This window comes from Amphiura filiformis, chromosome 18, assembly GCF_039555335.1.
Source record: "Amphiura filiformis chromosome 18, Afil_fr2py, whole genome shotgun sequence".
Classification (NCBI taxonomy): Eukaryota; Metazoa; Echinodermata; class Ophiuroidea; order Amphilepidida; family Amphiuridae; genus Amphiura; species Amphiura filiformis.
The window spans coordinates 6,319,534-6,336,970 of NC_092645.1; the positions used below are offsets into that span (position 1 = coordinate 6,319,534).

Sequence of the window (17,437 nt, forward strand, 5' to 3'; positions counted from 1 at the left end):
CTTGTCTTCGGTACTGAAATTATCTGCTTTACGAATCAATTTCCAGACCTAAATAAGTAATTTTTGTTGTTGGACCCACAGATTTGTCTGGAGCTAGCGGAACTCCCAAATTCTTGCAAACCTTCTCGAGACATTTTACGAGTCGGCTGCAAGATGTATGACGAACTTCGTCATGCGTTCCCGTTAGGAAGAAGTCATCCATGTAATGAGTTATTCTATCAGTGCCCGCCTCCTTTTTCACTGCCCATTCGATAAAAGTTGAAAATTTTTCAAATAACGCGGGTGGCAAGACGCGCCCATTGGCAAGGCTTTGTCCACATAATATTGCTCCAATACCTTCATGCCTAATAATTGAAAATCACCCGGATGAATTGGTAAAAGCCTAAAAGCTGATTCGATATCCGCTTTAGCCATTAGCGCCCCCTTTCCTATGCCTGCTACCAATTGAACAGCAACATCAAAACTTGCATACTTCACCTTACAATTTTTCGGTTCAATTCCATCATTTATGGACCCCCCCTCTGGAAATGAAAGGTGCTGGATTAGCCTGAATTTTCCTGGCTCTGACTTTGGTACAAGCCCAATTGGGGAGACTATTAAATTATTTATTGGACAAACATTGAATGGGCCTGCGATTCGATTTGCACGTATTTCTTTGTTTAATTTTTCAATTGCCCTATCTGGGAATCGCCTAACTGATGGTAGATTTTGAGCCTCCCTCGCTACCCTCTCACCTAAGTAACCTAATTTGAATCCTTCTGAAAACCCTTCTTTTAATATTTTTGCTGCTGCTACATCTGGATATTGATCTAATAAGGGGCTAAGTGCATTTACTTTAATTGGAGATGGGTATTTACAACATGTGCAATTAATATTCTGTGAATTTTTTGCAGCCCTATTATTACCACAATTTTTGACTTTACTTTCCTCTTTTCCTGCACCCGGATGCTGCGTGACCTTGGTCCCCGCATTGTTCACATTTGTGGGGATACATGCAATTTTGTCTGAAACAACCTCGCCTGTTAAAGTTGAAACACACATTGTTTCCTGGCCTACCACCCCTTTGGTTTGTTGGATTTGCTGCTGATGAATTTCTTCCGCTGAATTGTTGACGAACCCCCCCTTGACTTGGCCTGGAACGAAAATTCAAAATTGCTACTCCTGGTATTAGGGTATGTATTCACCCCTGATGTGCCGGCATTCTGATAATTGAAAGACCTACTCCCAGCATATGAATTGAATGTAGGTACCGCCACATACACCGCCCACAATTCTCGTCTAAGATAGCCCATGAATTTTGTGGATGGCTTTGCTGTCTCATCCTGAACTGCTGATCATAGCTGCGCCAACCCCAACCGCCGAACCTAGACGCCGCAGTTCTAATTGTATGCAAATACTTGAGCAATTCTTGCGCCTTGATTGGGATGAGCCTCCAAAAAACCGCAGTAAATATGAGGAAAGCATTTGTCCATTGGTGAATGGATGTGATGAATTTCTTTGGTTTTGTATTTTTCCAAACAATCCTTCCTCCTTCATTGATTGAAAGTGATAAGTTATTATCCTCTTCGATTCTCTTATTTGGATCACTTTTTTCTAACAATAATGCCAAATCAACATATTCGCCATTTATAATTTTTGATCTCATTGTTTGAGGAATTCCAGTACCCAATGGGCTACAAACTGATGTCAATGGGTTGAATCCATATTGCAGTTGATCACTTAACGACACATTCATATCAACATTGCTGCTAGTGCCTACACTACTTGAATTGGTATTAAAATTACTACCCTGCTGGATGGATGTGTCACCAGCAATATTCATACTAATATTATTAGGCCTTGTATTTGATACGTTTGTATTTGTACCTGGTATAAACGATATTGAACGAGCATCATTAACCCTGACATGTTGCCCTGCTTGATTATTTACAACACCATATGTACTATTCAGTGCATTTGAATTGGTACTCGTACTTGTCAACAAACTCAAAGCCGGAGCTGGCATATTAGAATTGCCATTTTGCCTTGATTGATTATTGATTATTGATTGATTATTGCTAGAACCATCATGACCAAAAGCACCACTTGATGACACTGGCATACTGAAATTATTGGCATTTTGTATTGATTGGTTATTTACCGCACCATAAGCACTATTGACATTATTCAACGCCATTGATGGTGCAGCATTAATAGCATGATTAACTTGTGGCTGTTGCCTCAATTGATTATTTACACTGACTGCGCTCATCGAATTTGCACTTCTATTATTAATACCATCAATGCTACTACAACTCAGAACATTTGAATTGGTATTTGCATTAGCATGAACATTTCGTAATGCCTGATCATTGTCCCGAAAATTACCTGCAAGTAATTGGTCCGGTAATACTCTAGCCGCCTCTTGATGTACTGGCACGACTGGAATTGGTCCTTGCAGTTGGTTTTCTGGCCCCATTGCCGGTTGATTTTGGACTTGATCTTGTTGAAGTGGTACCGCTGCTATTCCTGGGTCTACCTGGTCTAGCACCGCCGCTTGTTGATCTTGCACTCGTTCCGGTTGCGGTTGCGATGGGCCTGCTTGATTATGATCATGCACCAATTGGTTGATCGCTCTAGATTGAGCACGAGTTTCTCTGACATGTCTTTCAACAGCTGGCGATTCCACTCGACCTGTACGTACTGTTGTTAAATTACTAGAATTAGCGCCTCTGCCTCTCGCTCCTCTAGATCCTCTCTTTGTTCCTTTTCTTTTTCCATCTTGATTAAACTTCTACTCGTAACTACAATTCAGTCCTTCTTTATACCGTTGCACTTCGATCTTTTCGAACAAAAAGTTCAACACTCACAATGGACGAACCCGTGAAGATTTAAGATGATGAAAACAGTTCCAATTATCTCCCAGGAATTTTTCTACTCGTAACTACAATTCAGTCCTTCTTTATACCGTTGCACTTCGATCTTTTCGAACAAAAAGTTCAACACTCACAATGGACGAACCCGTGAAGATTGATGATGAAAACAGTTCCAATTTTTCTCCCAGGAATTTTTCTATGGTAATTTAATTGATGAAGCCACCACGATGTGCAATAATAAACAGTTCCAGCTTTTCTATGCCAATTTTACTGACGAAGCTACACGATATGCAATTATAAAACAGTTCCAATTTTTATTGACACTGATTGCGTCAATCAACGATGATTTCTCAAAATAAATATTTTGGATCCTTATCGGATGAAATCTGAATGTGATGTGATTTTTCGGGGAAAACCCGAGCCGACCTTTCTATGAAAGGCCTGTCCCCATTGGTCCATGCAACGACCCGACCAGATCACGCAAGATGAGTGGACCAACCTACACGAGCCCGCACGCGCCAAACAGGTCATATGACAATCTCACCGGTCGAAGCAAGATGACCTTTTTGAGGTCGCCAAAAGGGCGATAACCTTTCTCTGCTTAAGTAAATTGGTTTCTTCCTGACAAGCATTCAGAAACCTTATTATGTTGACTTGTTGAGCATTGAGCATATACCATACTGGGGTCGTAGAACTATGTCACAGTGATATGTGAGAGTTCAAGGGATCCAGGGGAGAGGATTGCACCCTGGCGATGTTCTAATTTCAAACTGCGCCTTTCATGCTACTTTTTCAGAAAGCAAATATTCTGCTGTCTCTTTGCAGTGCTCATAACATTTTGCCTGTCATACAACACCATACTGGATTATGAAGAGAAGAATGGGACTACAACATTTGTATGTTTTGCCTGTCATCATAGATCCTGGCTCTCATACAAACACATGGATGGCTGTCATGAAAGCAAAATAATATTTGTGATGATTCAATTGTTCACAAAGTTAGGCCTATATGATGTACAAAATAATGTATAAAGATGTTGATTCAAACCTTCCATGAAGGAAGTGACTGATTGTTGCAAAAAATATACCACTTAACAGTGGCAGTGCTGCAAGGGGGGGGGGCATTTGCACCCCCAAATATTCCTTCCCAGTTTTACCCCTCCCCCACTTTTGAGGCAAAACGCACAAAAATGGTGATTCAAGTCTGTATCACCATTGAACATTAGGCAGCTATTTCAAATACGGTACTGGTCTTATTAAACGAGGGATAGCAGCTCTCTTACTCATGATCTGAGATGATGTTTCAATGGTTAGCATGTAGTGGTGTCATAATCACACTGATACCAGACAAGCTGCAAAAACTGATAGCCACACCTGGATAAATAAACGGTGTCAATTTTTGACAAGGAACTTGTTATCTTTGCTACATCATGGACTATATTGCAGTCAACAAATATAACATTGGAATGCAAAATTGCAGGATTTCTTTTTCCTGTGCACAGCTAGACACATCTAGAATTTGTATTCGGTACTACACATTTGTGGTAGACTAGTTAAGTTTTGTACATGTAGGTTGAGGTTTAGCCAAAATTTGCTGGTCCATGTGTTGGAGAATAGCAGTGCACCAAAATGAAAAGGAATCAGTGATAATGGTTGTCATATCCATTTACATCGCTTTAAAAAGTAACATTTTTGTATAGCATGTTTCTGTGCATCTTGATATGATTTTGAATTAACAAAAATCTATTTGTGTGTATAAAAATGTGGATCTGAGCGCTCAGGACTTAATGTATTTTGAACAATTCAATTCATAACTTTAAACCACTGCCAAAGTAAACTTTAGGCAAACAAACAACCATCGTCAGACTGAAATAATTTTCGGGACAAAGTGTACCAAAAGCTGCAGGTTACAAATTTTATATGAGAACATAAAACATTATTACATGCACATGAACAAACCATGAGTCATTGATGTTACATGTAGGCAATGTGTAGGGTAGGGTAATTTAGGTTATAAACATAATAAAATCAGCTACACATGAAGAGCTAGAAGTTGTGTTCACATTTTGAGTTACACCTGACGCAAACTTACGTAAAAATTCCACAAAAATTTTCCCAACTCCTACCGCGTGTCCACACCTAGCCTACTCTAGTCTTAGCACTACTAAGGCTGGCATTTTCGGTCGGGTAAACGGGTACCCGCCGAGATTACATTACCCGGTAGGAAATACCTCCCCGGTACCCAAAATTCAAAAAAAAAAAAAAAAAAAAAAAAAAAAAAAAAAATTTTAATGATTTCAAAATGCATTCAAATTCAATACATTTTGAAATCATTAATAGACTATGACATGAATGCAAATTATCAATTTTCATATAAAAATAACAAAATATCTTGAAATTTTTTTTTTTTTTTTTTTAGGTCAACCATGAATGATCCTGGCATTTAGGTCTAGGTCCAGAGACACTACAAAACCGAAAAAATAAAAAACTTAAAAAAAAAAAAAAAAATTACCCGAAAATGCCAGGCCTAAGCACTACGCCGACCAGTTCCACCAAGCATTCACTTCTGGTTGACGTAAACATTGGTTGGCTACCACTTCCGGTGTTTCTGTGACCTTTTTCAACCACACGATATGTAATTTCTTAGTTCTGACCAACAAAAGGTCAAACTTACACCGGATGCCAGGTGTAGCAGCGTCCACATTGCAACTTACGCCTGGCGGAGGTTACACCCAGCCAGCTACTCCTGGCTTTTTGTCAGGAGTAAATCGTCGGCCCGGACGTATGCATGGCGGAACTTACGCTGACCATTGTTCACACTGCCACTACTCCTGGCAGCACCTACCGCTACTCCTAGCAACTTGCCCCAACCAAGTTTGCCAGGCGTACATCCGATAATGTGAACACAACTAGAGAGTGGAAGCCTAAATAGGCTGGCATCATAATTATGCGTAGGCGTAAAACCACTATGCCAGCTGCTTGGTGAATGCCAAGCTTCAATTTTATGCATTCTGACTAGTAATCATGGTAATATACCAGGGAGTGTTTCTGTTGCCACAGAGATCTTTCAATACGGTACTTTAAAGGTGTCAATCCGATTCTTGAATACTTGTCACTAGGATCCACAACATGCTCATCTATAAGGGCACATTTCTTTAACCCCAATACATTTGTACATTGATTGAATGACCTTTGAAAATTTGGGCACAAAAACTCATACTCTGTAACTTGAGGTCAAGTTTTGCACCATGATTGTTTAATTGAGGTTATTGGACTATGCCATTAGGATGAGGCCATTGTGGTCCATAGTGTGTGAACAATTCAATTCAACCCCACGTAGTGACAACCATATGTTCTACCAGTTCCCTGGTTCTACTAAACTGCAAAAGTGTTATAATGTTATTCATGTAGGACACATTTTAAATAAGGAACCTAATTTTTAAAAAAATATGTAGAATTTTCACGGGGGTTTGATTTTCGTGTTTTTCGCAGTTAAAGAGGGAACTGTGAATTTAAAACCTAGTGAAAATATTTGTTAAACCTATAGGCTTGTAAATATGTATACCCCGCCCCCAACTCAACACAAAAGTTGGTAACCATGAGAGTTGCCAAATAGCGCAGAAAAGGGGTAATTTTTTTTACCAGTAGCGAGGACCTCAAAATTGGCAAAATAGCGCAAAATTTGACTGTGAAATCAGCACCGCAAAAACGCAAAATTAGGGTAAAAGGGGTACTTGAGAAAATCCGGTAATTTTATGTTTTAGTGTTTGAAAAGGGGTGTTTGAAATTCTAGTCATTGAAAACCACAAAAAAATGTGCTGTTTTTGGCAAAATTTTGTCCTCGATTTTGCATGAAAAAGGGGGTAAATGTGATGAAAAATCATTGCAGAGGGAGTCATTGAAAGATTTGGTAATTCTCATGGTTACCAACTTTTGTGTTGAGTTGGGGCTGGGATGAATACTAGCTAACCATAAATTAAAGGAACCGCAAATCTGTTCAGAACAGTTAAGGGGGTACTACACCCATGCCCAATTTTGTGCCTATTATTGCATTTTTCTCAAAAATTATAGCACATTGGTGACAAGTAAGATATTTACATTATAGGGGCAAGGACTACAACTACTGCACTGGCAATTTTACTTCAGCACAGACAACAGTTGTGGAGTTACAGTCAAAAATGAGGGAAAACCAATATTTGATCAATAAATCAAGAACTACTTGTCTTGAGTTGCTGAATTTTCAGTGCAGTAGTTGTAGTCCTTGCCCCTATAATATACATATCTTACTTGTCACCAATGCGCTATAATTTTTGAGAAAAATGCAAAAATAGGTACAAAATTGGCCAGGGGTGTAGTACCCCCTTAAAATTGCGAAAAATTAACCCTCTGAAAATAACCATGGATCCGGCATGTATTTTGGTGCTCATGCATGCATTGTGTAATCATAATTTATTCATGTTGCAATAAATACTATTGACTCCATTTAACCATTAATGATTATCAAAAATTATACTGGGTGTCTCTCTGTCTGGAAATTAGTTTCAGTTTTGAACTTGGAATATGAGAGTATGGTCTAATATTGTAATGCTTTTCTATCTTTCTTGATTTCAGACGAGCCAGCTCCAGCTCAAACTCTGCAGGCCTGATAACTCATTCATCCCCTCCCCAGCTGTGGACTTATATTTGGATTTATATATTCCTTGTTATCTTTTTAAGGTAAGATTTGGGGCATGGATGTAATAAAATGTGGAGGGTAGGGGAAGTTTGCAGACTGGTGTGATACTACATACTCTGGGATAATGAATACAGATCTTTGAGGTCCAAGTCGATACATACAAACTGTAGATGAATGAGATGATATTACCTCATTTCCCCAGTATCATATCAGATGAGGAGGGGGTAAGTGCTCCCACTCCCAGATGGCTGTAATACCAGGCTGACAAGCTCCATCTTCTGGGCACAGATCGACCAGAATTGCCCTGTGAATCTTCGTTATTAGCCCCAGTAAACACACTGAATGTAAAATTGAAAATGTTTGTACGCATCTTGCTGCCCTCGCACAATTGTCCCAGTAAAGCTGGGTCCCCCCTCAATTTCCCCCATCAGGAATTTTTCATCTTTGTATGCTGATGCTCCCCCTTGACTACTGACCACTGATACTCTACTGCTAGTCTACTTCTACATGTAGTCTACTTGACAATTTGACATACGTAATGCATGCAGTTGCGGTACCTCCCGTAAACTTGTGATTCAGACTGGCATAGCAGGCGCCTTGGGGACCCATGGACAAGGAGCAGTGTAGGGCCTCTTTTCCTTTATCAGCCCTTATTTCATTTCCGCTTTTGCTCAGGGCCCCCTGAACCCTTAGTCCTTAGAGTCCCTGATCCACCTGCTTGCTGTGACCTGGAGCTGAAATTTCTAGCTCTCAATGCAGCAGTACCTTTTAGCTTCTTGCTTTTCATGAACTATATAATAAGCCAAGTAGGCCTACATGTTATCGAGACTGAACTGGGAGGGTCAAACTACATGCTCGGTCTAACAACTACATGTACATTTAGGGTGGGGCTCGTACAGCTCACTCGCCAAGTCGGTAAGAGGAGGACATATGTCAGCTTGCTTTAAATACCTTTTTATTCAAGTGCAGTTTGTTGTGAGGAGAATTGTGCAATGTTCCTACCAAATCATATAGTCATTTAGTTTTAATTACTGAGTAATGGTGCTTTTGTGATCAAACTACCAAAATTGCAAGAGATGAATGAACTATGCAGATATGGACGGTTTAGTGAAAGAAATCCCCATCTGCAATAGCTGTCAGGTGTCATCATGTGTAATGAAGAAATATATTCAAATCAGGGTTGTAGCTACGGTGGGCAGCGCCGGACGCGGACTGACCCGCCCACCACTGACACTGGCTGTCACAAGAGCAAACAATAATTTTTTAGGGGGGAGGGGTGATACCCCTGGAGCTTATTCCCTGATCACTCCTGTTCACTTTTAAAAGATTGTGTCCGGAGCCATTCGTGGATTTTTGCAATTTCGATCCCACCACAACAGGCTAGCTACAACTGTGGTTCAAAATTGCAGTGTAGGTAGGACCTTCTCATACGCACATTAAACCCTAATGCACAGGTACAAATGTACTTGTACTGTACCTATACATCTCTGTGGCTGGCAGTTTATTTTTATTCTGAAGTAAACAACAATAACATGACGTCCTTCAAGAGGGATCAGGTTTTCTTCAAAGTTTGTTGAACTTCACCTTCCAGGGTAGTGTGACCTTTTCTGTTCAGTCCAGTACACAAGTATCAGCTTGCAGTCACCACAGCCATTTGTCAATCAATACTATTGCCATCTGATGTACATGTAGTGCTGAGAAATTCATAAATAATTCTGTGGGAATTTTGAATAGTGGTGATTTTCTGATGATTTTCTTCACATAAGGCCAAAAAAAAGAAATTGTTGTGTTGCCCTCAAGTGGGAAATTTGGTCGGTCGGTCGGATTTCCTTTTCTTTCTTTCTTTTCTTTTTTTAAACCTTCAGTTTTTAAAATTCCCTCAAATTTTAAATAATGCTCTTCAATTGTGGGACATTTGTCAATTTTAACATATGGATACTTCTTCTTCTTCCTTAATTAAGTGCCTCCCTCTTATGTACAAGTATTATCGCACTGTGTACAGACAAGCTGTACTTAGACATGTTAGATATTAATTCAAAAGACATTGATTTTTTGAACAAATCTGTAAAAATCATTCAAAAAAAAGAAATTGTGACCCTAATTTTCAGTATTTAGGGTTGGTCTGTTAAGGGCAACACAACAATTTTTTTTGCCTAATAAGGCAGCAGTTCCTGACATTGTGGTCCTCAAATGAGAATATTTTTGAGAGTTTTCAACCACAGTTTCTTTGTTGCTAGAAATTTGGTAAACCAATCATTTTCCATTCATCATCAAGACAATGATGGGCACTCTGATGGGCACATACACCCCCAGGGTACCATACTAGATATAATATTTTATGGAACTAGGTAGAACAGTTGACAATTTCTGTCAATGGTGAACTTGTTTGAAGTTCAAGGACCTTTGTGTGGGTTGTGGTCATTGAGGTGCTGGAAGAGATCTTCAACAGTTGATGCATATCAGTTACAGCTCCCATTGAATACAATAATTATTTGAAAACAGTGTCCTGTTTTCTTCATCATGTGTTCTCCTTTTCTCCAATACATACAGTATTGGTGATTGGGGGGGGGGGGCTTCTACTGGCTGACCGACCCACATTTTATGTTGTGGGATTTCATTTTGTTTAGCTGTATGAAGTGGCAGATTGATTTTGACTAAAAATTTGTTGAAAACAAAATCAAAATATGTTGAATTTTTAGGGTTTGATTTTTAGGGTCCAATTTTTTAGGGTCATTATCCTCCTCCAGAAAACAAAACAATCCATACCAACCTCCACTTGGCAAGTTCATCCAACGGTAGAACAGGTTTTTTAAAAAAAATTTAAGAAATCGTTCTAATTTTCAAAATTTTAAAAACTAAACATATGAAATAATGAAAACATTTCACAGAGTGATTAATTTTTGATGCAGGGAGGGATGGTTGATGCAAGCGAGGAACAGGACCAACAAATTGACTTTTATTGTCTTTAGACACACATGTAATAACAAATTGTCAAGTGAAAACATCTCTGTTTCCAGCAGACCAAAGCAGTAAACTGCTTGACTTGCAAATTACTATGATTGGAGTTGACAGAAAGGGGGAAATCCTGGGAAATCATGCTGGTTATTCATTTTATCCCTCCTTCCTTTTGAAATAAATTGTGAAGTGAGAAAGGGGCGTTTCAAAATTTTTAGACATGTTGGTGTTCTTCCCGTCTTGATCAATGTCGTAAGTTTCGTAAATTTCATTATTAGCAGTAGCCTACATGTACATGTAGTCATGTAATGTAGTCTGATTTTTTTTTACTAAAAAAAAAAAGCCATACAGTGAATGTGTGATATAGTTTACTTTTTTGATACAGAAATGAGATAAAACCTATGTATTAAAAGATAATCAGGTTTTAACTGTTTCAACTTTTGGAGATTTCCAAGAAACATTAGATTATTTTCTAATGAATGAACTTACATTTTTCCATTGTCCATTGTCTATGATTTTACCGAATTATTTTGTTATTGGTCAGTGCATTTCGTTATTGGTCAGTGCATGTCATTGATCAATGGCCAGAAAGATTTCTTTCCCAACTTCCCTGTTTGTACCAGCAGGGTCAGGGATGTGAGATCATACATGTTTAGGAAGAGAGATTGCATAATCTACTCTAGTTGACAGAACCAGCCCTGACAGAACTGAGCAGTTGTGGTCAGTCAGCCTTGTCCTCAAACAAGGTCATTGTTCTATTATTGTAGGGGATTGCATTGACATGTGTCTGGACACTTGCTGTGCCATATTAAGGGCACCAAGATTGAAAAGAGCTTCCTAAACATTAATTTATTGCATGTCATGCATTGGTCATGGCAGTTATGTAGTAGGAAGAGAGATTACATAATCTACCAGCCACCCCAGTTGACAGGACTGACCCTGAGCTGGACCAATAATGCATAATGGTCAGTCAGCCTTGTCCTCAAAGATCATTGTACTATTTGTAGGGGATTGCATTGACAGGTGTGAGACACCTGTTGTCAACTGACATGTCCTTAGATAAGGACACATACCAATTAGGGACTGTCTGCATTGTGTGAAAGTGTTCTGTCTTCCAGACCAATGCAGGATTACACAACTGTATTGGTATTTCTCTAGTGACCAGTATGTATGTAGAGTGTGGTTGGTAGCTGCGATCTTGTGCGAAAATTGTTGGGACAGTTGATGTTAAAATCAAATTCCTGTGAACTGAAATACATGATACGTTTGTCATAGCTCATGTCATTGGCGTACGCAGGGGGGGTGTTACGGGTGTGAAACACCCCCCTTGGTTCTGTCCAAAAAAATAAAAATGGGGGCGAAAAGGCAAAGAAAGAGAGGGAGAGAGAGAGAGAGGTATAGTGGACATATTATCATAATATAGATGCCTTAACTACCCCCACACAGATTTTTCTACACCCTACCCCCGGACCCTACCCCGGCAACGTAGGCCTACAAGGTTTTAATTGTGCAAATTGAGTTCGGGTCCTTTTATCTGTTTGAAACAATGATTAAAAATAGTGTAAAAATTTATCACCGAATGGCTTCAATCGGACCTTCATTTTGCAAATTTTTTCAACTTCTGCATGGGGAAAACTCTTGTTCATGAAAGGCTTCATGGACCGCTATTTCACCAAATTTTCGGCTTTTTCAAACTAACATTTTACACGCTAATCATGCTAATAGTGCCAAAATAGTCCACCAAATCGCTTGAATTAGGTCTTCATTTTGCAAAAGTTTCTTAATTCTGAGGGGGGCACATCCCCCTCAGACACCCCCTGCATAGTGGATAAACAAGCAGCCATTTTGCTTCTGCTTTCGACATTTACCGATTTGTGTTTAACACAATTTATAGGCCTGCAACTGTAGTTAAAACTTGTTAACAAAAGGCTTCATCGACCGTCATTTCACAAATTTTCGGCTTTTCAAATTAAAATTGTACACATGCACTAATAGTGCCAAAATGGTCCACCAAATCGCTTCAATTAGGTCTTCATTTTCCAAAAGTTTCTTAATTCTGAGGGGGGCACATCCACCCTCAGACACCCCCCTGCGTCGCGCAGGCGCGACGGGATGACCACTACGCGGGCATTTCTTTATTTTAGTATTTTTATCATCACACCCCCCTTGAGAAATTCCTGCGTACGCGCATGGCTCATGTTATGTACTTGCTTACTCCCCCTCCTCCCCCTGGAAACAATGTTGGAGCAGACATCGAGCGTAACCACTTTTTACTATTTTTCATCTTTTGTTGAGTAAGGGGAGTAGTAATGCGTGAAATAAACTGTCCCAATCTTTTCGCGCAATTTCGTTTCAAAATGGCCTCTAATTGAATCCTGATGAATATTTGGTAAATTTGTGTGACATTTCAAATGTGGCCCCTGAAAAATGGGCCATAATTTTTTGGCAACCTGGTAACTTATTCAAGGAAGTATCACACGGTAGACTGTAAAATCGCACCAGCCAAATTTGCACGCTACAGAGCCTGAAAAAAAGATCCTGCGAACCACAAATTGACACACGTATGGGCGCTGCCATGGGGTGCTAATGGGGTGCTGGGGTGCTAATGAACGCGTCACCAGCACAAGTCCAACGTGATGTTCAAACGCGATCAATAACACGTATAGGGCGCATACAAGTGCGCCTACGCGGCCGGTAGTTCCTGGATACGCGATTACAGGGTCAATGGCTGCTTCCACGCAGTAACATACTTCTGAACTGAGTGTCAGGGCCCTGGAAGTATGCTGTGCTGACGTGGTAAATCATGTTCATCAAAATAATTATTGCAAAGATGCTGCAAGTGTTTTGCCAGGATACCCTATGCAATCCTACTTTCCGCATCAGTGGCTGTGGTTTTGAAAGGAAGTGGCCAAGTTTTTGCTGAATAATCATGATAATGTTGGTATCACTCGGATGTTGGAAATTTAGGCCTCTCATGTGCAATCCTTTAGTAGAGATCAACAAACATCAAAATTCCAAATTTTGGAAACTAAAAGCTACAATGCATTGACTGTTGTTTTCCTTGAAAACCATTGCCCGTCAAAATTTCCTCTTCCTTCTGGAACCACGAAGACAAAGTATAACAATTGTTGTTATCACATACCGTATTTCGTCAAATAGTCACCCCCCTCAAATAAACGCCCCCACCACTTTTTTCAACCAAGATGTTTAAAAAATGCCGATATTTCCATGCTATCTCGTGTAGTAAGCTTACCAAGGTGCCCACATGGTCGATAATAGCAGGGCCGTAGCAAGCGGGGCGGCCGGGGATGCCATGGCCGCCCCACTTTTTGAGACATTTGTTATGTTTTTCTTTATATTTTTATTTCAATTTGGGCATAGGTTTGTAATTTGGCCGCTCCACATTTGTGATGGCCGCCCCACATTTTTCAACCTTGCTACGGCCCTGGATAATAGCGTCAATAATTGGCGAAAATCTGGATCAGAAACCCGGAAGTGAACCAGAAGTCAGTGTTTCTAGTTCATAGTTTGTCATTTTAGCGTGAGTTTTAAGTTTACCTAATGATTTTAATGGGAATTATTGTTCTAAAATTGACCTTGAATAAACGCCCCTCCTTGGGAAAAGGTAACGCCCCCGGGGGCGTTTATTTGACGAAATACGGTATTGAAAAATCAGGTTGGATCCATAGTGAAGTATGTTGAGATTCCATCATTCCACCATATAGTGCAATGGGAAGCTGTTAGGGATTGTCACAGTCGTTGTACTGATGAACCCTGCGCCAGTTGTAGGCTGCAAACGTGGTTCCAATATTCTAATGACGGCGGAATAAATGTAAAGCGCTTTGAGGCTGTTTATGGCATAAAACGCTAGATATAAATATCTACATTTATTTTTTTATTTTTTTTAGTGACAAACAAATTATGGTACATAGCTTTCATGGCAACATGTGAGATTCAGGGGCCAAATTATATCGTTGCTTGGCAGGCTGGATGTTAAGAATCCCTACTAAATGTTTTCCTGATGTTCATTTCTTGATCTACATCCACCTTAAAAGCCAGATTCACAGCGAATCGAGCATACGTTATAGCATTGATTTTCACATGTACATGTAGGCCACTACATATATGTATAATGATGACACCGAAAGAAATTGTTGGCAAGTATAAATGCATGTTTCGTTAATTTTCAGTGAGCTGCTTATATAGATTTAGCACTTCTAGTATTGTGAATATTTTCCAAGTAAATGTGCTTTTTTAATAACCAACTCTTACCCCCTTCCTGTCCTCTAGTAAAGGCATTATAAAAGATAATAAAAATATATGTACAATGTTGAACAAATTAAAAGTTTCTATCATTTGGGCTGCCAATATTGAATATTCATCTACTAGCACTTTCCCCGAGATGCTGCCAAGGTAAATGACATTGACCACCCATCATCAAGCTCGTACAATACAAGTTTGCATATATTTTAGTCCCTTTTAGCCATCACAATAATTCTCCTAGAAATCTAACATCCCATTTCTCCCTCCCACAGGAAGAGAAAGAAAGTTAAAGCTACACATGCAGAGGCCACAATGCTTGACTATTCACTTACAGTGACTTACTCATCATGATTTCCAAGCAGGCTAGCATGTACGGTCAATGAACTCCACAAAGACCAACGTTGTTTTTCGATAAATTATTATAAAGTTGTCTTTTTTTTTGCTCTTCTTAAAATCCTTTTGGAAATTTTGTATTCTTTTCTATACCATAGTTTTATTTATTTGCCTAACCTATAAACCTTGGGAGAGGGGGGAAATAAGGTTGATTGGGCCAGCTTAAGTATTATTTGGTAAACCGACCATTTTCAGCAATTTTCCAATGTCAGATTTTTATGCCTCCACCGCGAGGCATACTGTTTTTGCAATGTCCGTGCTTCCTTGCTTCCGTGCTTCCGTCCGGAAGCTATATCTCGGGCATGGATGGGCGGATTGACTTCAGATTTTCAGGATAGGTGGGTCATGGTCAAAAACTCTGGCTACTTTTTTTTGGGTGAGGTTCAAGGTCATATACTGAGGTAAAAGGTCATTTGAGGTCAAGGGGCCCATTTTCCTTCTTTACCTCTTTTCTCAGAGACTAGGGGTTGCACGTTCCTCAAACTTGGTGGGTGGGTGAATCTTGACACCAGACAGAACAAGTGTTTATTGGTTAGTGGGTCAAGGTCACCAGAGGTCATGCAGGGGTCATTTGAGGTCAAATTAGCAAAAACTGTCATATGGCCATGAAACTTGGTAGGTACAATCAACATTTAGAGCAAAATTTTTGGAAGGTCATTTGGGGTCACCCAGGGGTCATCTGAGGTCAAATTAGTAAAGACTGTCGTATGGGCATGAAATTTGGTGGGTACAGTCAACATTTAGAGCCTAATTTTTGGAAGGTCATTTCAGGGTCATCCGAGGTCATCAAGGGGTCATCTGAGGTCAAATTAGTAAAAACTATCATATGGGCATGAAACTTGGTGAGTACAGTCAACATTTAGAGCCACATTTTTGGGAGGTCATTTTGGGGTCATTCAGGGTCACCCAAAGGTCATCTGAGGTCAAATTGATAAAAATGTCATATGGGCATGAAATTTGGTGGGTACAGTCAACATTTAAAGCCAAATGGTTTGAAGGTCATTTTGGGGTCATCCAGGGGTCGTCTAAGGTCAAATTAGTAAAAACTGTTGGATGGGCATGAAACTTGGTGGGTACAGTCATCCAGGGGTCATCTGAGGCCAAATTAGTAAAAACTGTTGGATGGGCATGAAACTTGGTGGGTACAGTCAACATTTAGAGCCAAATTTTGGAAGGTCATTTTGGGGTCACCAGGGGTCATCTGAGTTCAAATTAGTAAAAACTTGTGAGTGCCACACCGCTCTCTTTGGTGGAGGCATCACGGTCGACGCTGTGCGTCGAAAACCGCGACATCCGAGAACCGCGGTCCATCTAGTTTTTTTCACTAGTAAAAATTGACAATTTTTTCAATGATACTGGTCAACATCTTTTGATATAAAGTTGTCACATTTTAGTTCTTTACTTACTGGTACCTTTTTTCTGTTACTCTTTTCAATCCCATAGTGCAACAAAGTATGTCACCTGACATATCTATTATAGGCATGGGATGGTGATAGGGGTGGGTGGTGGTGTGTGTTTGATAAAAAAACCCAAAAAATTGAAGATAGTATGCCCCCACGTCCCAAGAGCTGTGCTTTATTCTGTGCATATGGGTCTATGGTATGATGCCCAGGGCCTCAGATTCGATGAGAATCACTGAATCGATTCTCGTAACATTGTTGCGAGAATCAATTTCTTTCATTGAATCATACAGAAGTGAAGCGACTCGGATGGTTTTTGATTCTCGCAAACTGGCACGAAATCTAGGCCCTGATGCCTGCACTGTTCTGATCAAATGGTTTTTGACAGGAGTGGTGTATGGTATTGTTCAATGCCCCAAATGTGTTATCTTGTTTTAAAATCTGAGTTTCAGTGTTGATTGAGGAAGCCATTATTGTTCAATTGGAAGTTATCTATTCTCGCTTTAGGTCATTGAACTTCGAGACCACTTTCAAAATGGAATAGAAAGAAGTCTATCAGCTATTTTATTGAGGATGTACCTGCATGGTCTAGCATTGGGCTATTCCATTTAAAAATCCACACTACCCCTGCGGAAGATTTTGGAAATATCTGCCATAGGGGGAGTATGAATTTCAAATGTAATGAGCACATTAGGCAGTTCCATTTGAATTTCATACACCCTCTGAGAAAGATTCAACCTGAATCTTCCCCTGAGTGAGCTGCTAATGTGCTCATACCATTTGAAATTCCTACTCCCCCTATGGAAGATATTTCCAAAATCTTCCACAGGGGGAGTGTGGATTTTAAATGGAATAGCCCATTGAACTCTGAGGAGAGTTGAATGGCAAGAGCTATGA

General features: G+C 39.8%; 1 protein-coding gene across 14 annotated transcripts in view; it reads left to right on the top strand.

Annotated features, from left to right (window-relative positions):
• Window positions 1–17,437, top strand: part of LOC140139799 (protein 4.1-like) — a 228,181-nt gene that overhangs the window by 65,300 nt on the left and 145,444 nt on the right. For all 14 annotated transcript variants that reach the window (XM_072161510.1, XM_072161512.1, XM_072161518.1 and 11 more), the window contains exon 2: window positions 7,466–7,570. The gene's annotated coding sequence lies outside the window, so the exon portion shown is untranslated. The remainder of the gene's footprint in view (window positions 1–7,465; window positions 7,571–17,437) is intronic.